Source organism: Corvus moneduloides, chromosome 14 (assembly GCF_009650955.1).
Source record: "Corvus moneduloides isolate bCorMon1 chromosome 14, bCorMon1.pri, whole genome shotgun sequence".
NCBI classification, from domain to species: Eukaryota; Metazoa; Chordata; class Aves; order Passeriformes; family Corvidae; genus Corvus; species Corvus moneduloides.
The window spans coordinates 17,141,404-17,147,403 of NC_045489.1; positions in this window are offsets into that span (position 1 = coordinate 17,141,404).

Here is a 6,000-nt window from a genome sequence, read left to right on the forward strand (position 1 = left end):
CACCATCCCCACGAGCACATCTCCCAGCCAGGAGGAGCAGAGCCAAAGGGGATGAACGCTGCACCCTTCTTGTGGGTGGCAGGAGGCTGCAGCCCTGCAGCTCATGCAGGTTCAGGTCAGCCTGTCCGTGAGCTCCCGTGCTGACTGCTGGCTCCCTCCCCTCCTTCTCTCCTGTTCAAAATACCAGGGTGCTGCCTCCTTCTAGGGTAAACAAGCCGAAGTACCCATTGCTTCCTGAATTCAAGCATGTGTTGCCGTGACAGCAGCCCTGGGTGAGGGGTGAGCAGGAGGTGAAGGCAACTCAACCAGCTCCCTTGGAGGGATGGACAGAAGATCCTGGGATGCCTTCCCAACAGCCCTTCTCCCCCTGACCCACCAGTTTTGGCTTCTGAGGGTGAAGGCTTCCTTGTCCCATCATGGGGCTCTCCCTGGTGTCCTCCTCAGCCCAGCCCTGCATGTTCCTAAATGTTGCCTTTTGGTCTTGGCCACACGTCACATTACATCTTCTGGACTAGAGAGTGGAGGGAAAATACAGTAGAGGATTTAGGTTTATCCTTCTTGGAGCCAGATAAAGTCTGTCACAGAGAGTGAATCCCTCTGCCTGCCTGTCTGGATGGATTACCTGCAGCTGTAGCGGGGTATTTGCTCTCCTCCAGCGCTGTGATCCCCAGGTGTGGTGTGGGATGGGGGAAGGGATGCTGTGAAGTGGCCACTGGCCCTCTCTGTGTCTGGCTGTGCTCTGGGAAGAGCTGCCCTGGGTGCTTGGCAGGGCAGGATGGTCTGCAATGGCTTGGGTGGGGCAGGCTGCTCGCTGGGGAAAACAGGAGAGGAAGCAGAGCAGAAGGAGGCTAAGCTGTGCCTGCAGTCCCCACAGAGCTCAGGGGGAAGCCCTGATAACACCCCAGGCAGAGGATGGAGATCCCCTCAGGGTCCATGCCCATGATGTGGGTGCAAACCTCGCTGAGGAGGCTGCCAGGGCAGTTTTTAAAATGAGAAGGTACTTTGTCACTTCTCTGAGAAGCTTTTGGAGCGTATTCAGAGCAGAAGTCCTTTCCTGCAGGTTCCTCTTTGTTCCTGAGTCCTCAGATGGGGATGATTCACTTGGGGACTCTGTTCCCTTCGTACTCCAGGCCATGGTGGCATCTGCTTGCTGTGTGAGGTCAGAGGGACAGGGAGAAAGCTTTCGGTGACAGTTTCTGGGTCTTTTATGATCCCATGCGGACAGCTGTTGGTAGCTGTGCAACTCAGAGGGGTGGGGAGATGATGGGATGGGTAATGCAGAACAAGAGAGTGACAAGTTCTTACCTCACGCGTGGCTGTGGATGCTTCTGAGTCTGTTCTCAGCTCTGTCTCTGGCACAGCACTGTCTGGATGCTCCTCACTTGGCTCATCTCTTGAGAAGCAGACTTTTTACCCTTGTGGGAAGTGAGCATTCAGCAGCCACCTTCCCCTCCAGACAGACCCACACTGGCCACACAGGAAACCCCAGCTCCTGTCTTGTCATGAGCATCTTCCTCTTCCTCTGTATAGAATCATGGAATGGCCTGGAAGGGACCCTGCTGTTGTATACAGGGACACCTTCCCTTAGACCAGGTTGCTCAGAGCTCCATCCAGCCTGGATTTGAGCACTTCCAGGGATGGGGCATCCACAGCTTCGCCGGTGCCAGTGCCTCATCACCCTCACAGAAAGAATTTCTTGCTAATAGCTAATCTAAGCCTCTCTCAGCTGGGATCCATTCCCACCAACTCTCTACTTGCCCACAGCAGACACCTGAGACCCTGCTGATGGCCCCCATCTTTCCCATTCCCCTTCCCACGCGAGCGACAGACACTGACTGTGGTTTTAAACCCATCTTGTGCAATGGTGTGCAGAGCAGGTGAGCTGGAAGCTGTCTGGATTTGCTGGCCCCAGGCACCCTGCGAGTCCTGCACGTACCTGAGTCACAAAGACAAGCATGTCCCGTGTGTTGGCTCCGCTGATGTGAAGGTCAGAGGGTTCTGCAAGCGGTGACCTTTGAGAGCCTCGCTGCAGAAACACATCCCGGCTGTGTTTCCCCCCCATTTCAGGGTGGTTGTCTGCCTGCTGTCAGCCAGCCTTAAAAATACATGGGGCATGTCAAACGAGGGTTCACACGGAGCTGAGGGAATGGGAATCTTGGAGATTTGTCTGGTAAAGAAAAGACCCAGTGTCTCAGGGATGGTGCCTTGAAGGAGAGGGCTGTTAGCGCAGAGGAGTCTTCCTCGTGTAAGAAATCACAGGGAGCAAGGATACACTTGACTGCAGCACTGCAGTCCTGCTGTGCCCTGTTCTCTTCCAGCCTCTTCACCCCTCCTTCCCAGCCCTGTCTTGGTCCGGGTAGTTTTGAATGCCACATGAATCGATACTTTTAATTAGCTGCCATATCTCATTTCTGCTTTATTGCTCGGATAAGCAAATTAAAAGTGAGCATGCTGTGGTGAGCTGTTACCTTGGGTGGGCTATGAGCACAGGCTGTTTCTTGCCCCTGGAAGCCCTGAGATGCTGCCAGTCACTGGAACAGAGGCTCAGAGGAGTTGCAAGGGAGGGTGTGCAGAGGAGATGGAGAAATGCCTGGCTTATTTGGGTTGCTGGGAAAGCTGGACAATGTCTCCATTTGAGATGAGGGACCTGGGGCTAACCAGCTCTGTGCCAGGTGGCCAAGCTCCTCTGTATCCTCCCTTCATGGTGGGAAAACCCTTTGGACTGAGAAGGTACAGCTGGCATGGGCACACAGAGGGGCTTTGCCAGGGCTGAGCAGCCCCACACTGGGGCACAATTTGGGGGACTGTCAGGCTTGTGCCAGTCTTCAGGGTGGTACCTGTCACATCCATCCCCAGAAGCAGCCTGGGGAAGGGTGCAGGAGGTGAAGCAGACAGGGAGGGACCCTGCATCAGGTTGGTGTGGGGCTGAGCTTTTCCTTGCAGTCAGATGCCCTGAACTCATCCATCCCCCTTGGGGGACAGGGCAGGACAGAGATGTGTTAGCCCAGCTGGGGGGTGTTACCTACCAAAAGCCAAACACACCTCCTAATGCCGAGCCCAAAATGTATCATATGTCTAATTAAAAGTTTTAACAGTATAACCAAAAATGCAATGAACAGTTGTTGTTGTTATTATTAGTCCAGTTAAAATGCCACTAGCGCTGACAGCCTATTGATTGTGCAATCAATACCTAACAAATGCTATCAGCAGTGCTGCTGTTGGAGCTGCTGTGCAAGTCAGAGCCAGGATTTCCCCTGTGCCCCTGGTGCTGGGCTCCCCCAGGTACTTTGGGGTCCAGGCAGTGGGGGCAAAGAGCCATCACCCTCCTCAGCTCTTTGCCAGGAGGACTGTGGGGGTTTCATGTGTTTTCCCGCAGGCCTCAGGCTCAGCATGTGAACTCACTTGTCTGTGAGTTCATGGGGCATCTGACTTGACTAAATGTGTTCCCTTGCACATCCATGGGACAGCTCCTGTCCCATGCTCCTGCTGCCCCTGAGGGGGATTCTGCTCAGCTCACAAGTTTGCATTGCCAGCCCTGAGATGTGGGGGGTCTCCCATCATCTGTGCCCACATCTTCAAGATGATACTCAGGCTGGTAATGCTGCCTCTGCAGCTTATTCTGGAGCCTTAGGGTTCGCCCTACCTCAGCTTTTAAATCATTTATTTATATCGTGATTATGAACAACTCTATGGGTCCAAATGCCACAGTGGGATCCTCTGTTCCTTGGCACTCCCTTCTCCCTCCTACCCAGTCTCTGGTCCCAGGTCCAGGTCGCTGTGCTGAGGTGTCCCAGAGCTACTCCTCACATTCCCAGTGAGATGAATCTGGGCTGAGGTGAGCCCAGGCTCGGCTCATGCTGCCTTCCAGCACCTCAGCAAAAGGGAAGTGTAAATGATTACTCTGAATGCTGAGTGCTTGACATGGCTCTTCCTGGAGCTGATGCTGCCACGTGCATGGTTTTTGGTCTAGGTCATCCAGCTGCAGTCCCTGCTCGGGTGCTGCCCTCCAGAAGGACTGGCAGGAGCAGAATGAGTTTCTTGTGGAGTTTCTTCACCGTCCTGTGCTGGTGGAGGACCCCACACCCTGTGACCAGGCTCTCCTGCCAGCTCTGCAGCCAGCAGGTGACACAGAGGCAGTGACACAGAGCCCTGCCATCTCCTGATGCTTTCCCCTGCCTGCTCACCTGGGACATGGAGAGTCTGACTCCTCTCCAAGCTGCTGTGATCCCTGTGTATCTCACCATTATCTGGATGCTCCTAAATTTGGGACTGTTCTGTACCCTCTTACCTGGCTAAGGTCTGCTTGGAGCTTTCCTGCTGTGGCTACCTGCATTTCCCCGGCAGTAACGTGGATTGTAACTCCTGTGCCAACTTCTGCCTTGTGCTGGTGCTCCCTGGTTTCTGGTAGTGTGCTAGCCTTGAAGGGAGAACTCCATTAGGGGAATTAAAAGCGTTGAATGTGAAACCTTGAATGTAGCTGCGAGGCAAAATGTGGTCTGACAGATCCTCTGGCTTGTCAGAGCCTCTGACTGATGGGCGCCAGTGGGCTGCTGTCTGTAAGAATGACCTTTAGGGAAAGACAAATTGAGACAAAATGTCTCATGAAAAAAAACCACCAGACCAGCAATTTATGGAAATCTTTCTACTGCAAAGCAATGGCAAAGGTTCCCTGTAAGCTGGGCTGGGCTTGATTGCTTTCTGTCAGACACAGAGGGCGTTCTGGGAGAGCTCAGACTGACAGACCTGTTTGCATGGAGTAGCTGGCTGTTACTCCTTTTTCCTTCTCCAGCCTTGGTCTGGACCAGGAGGGTGGTGAGGCTCTGCTGCTGGCAGACTTCAGGCTGAGCTGCTCACCAGCACAGGTCATGTTGTCTCCTGAGCCCAGAAAGTTTCTCAGCTGCCACCTCCAGTCTGGCCTGGACTGGAGATGCTCCAGTGACCCCCAGCTGCTGATGGAGTTCTGTGCACTGACCCACTGGACTCACCCTCTGGCTCCAGCACAGGGTGTTCTGCACTGCCTTCTGCCATGGCAGCTCATGACTTTGCCACGCAGCAAATGAATTGTGTTGATGCTGCGGACGTTCTCTGTAAATTCAGAGGCGTTACCAGGTGAACTTCCCTTCCCTTCCCTTCCCTTCCCTTCCCTTCCCTTCCCTTCCCTTCCCTTCCCTTCCCTTCCCTTCCCTTCCCTTCCCTTCCCTTCCCTTCCCTTCCCTTCCCTTCCCTTCCCTTCCCTTCCCTTCCCTTCCCTTCCCTTCCCTTCCCTTCCCTTCCCTTCCCTTCCCTTCCCTTCCCTTCCCTTCCCTTCCCTTCCCTTCCCTTCCCTTCCCTTCCCCCTAAAACATCCCGTCCCCGAGGCTGTCCCCTGGTCTCCTGGTGGTCACAAACCAGCTGTGAGCAGCTTTGAAACCGAACAAGTCAGCCTGAGAAATCCCTGCAACCACAATGTGCCGGAGGGGAAAGTGTCCGTGCCTCCTTCCTCTGTTCCTGTTCTCCTTCCAGTGTTCTCCTGGGGCCTGTTAGAAAGCCACAGATCTCTGTGCCCCTGGTTCTGCACAGGTGAGGTTTTAGGTTGTTTCAGCTGCTGGCTGCTGCAGCAGTTGGGTCAGACAAGAGCTGGTGCTTTTGGGAAGTCCTGGAAGGATTTCCCCTCCCTGTGGGAGCTGCCCTTGTACAGGAAAGCTGCAGGTGACTTAAGGCAACATTTAGCACAGCAGGAGCTCGGACAGCAGGAGAGGGAAGAGCTGCTGGGACCATTTCTGAAGGTGAGATGTGTCTGGGAAAGTGAGACTCGTGTCCTGAGGCTGTGGAGCTCTTCCCCTCCAGCACACGGCAACACTGGAGGGGCCAACACGCTTAGAGTGGGAAAAGTGCAGTAAATAGCTGTGTGCTGGCTGGTGAGGGAGGAGGAGGGTCTGCACAGGGTCAGGCAGGATCTGGCTTCTCTCACCCCGTGCTGCTGCTGGAGCAGGGACAAGGGACATGAGAAGAGGGATCTGG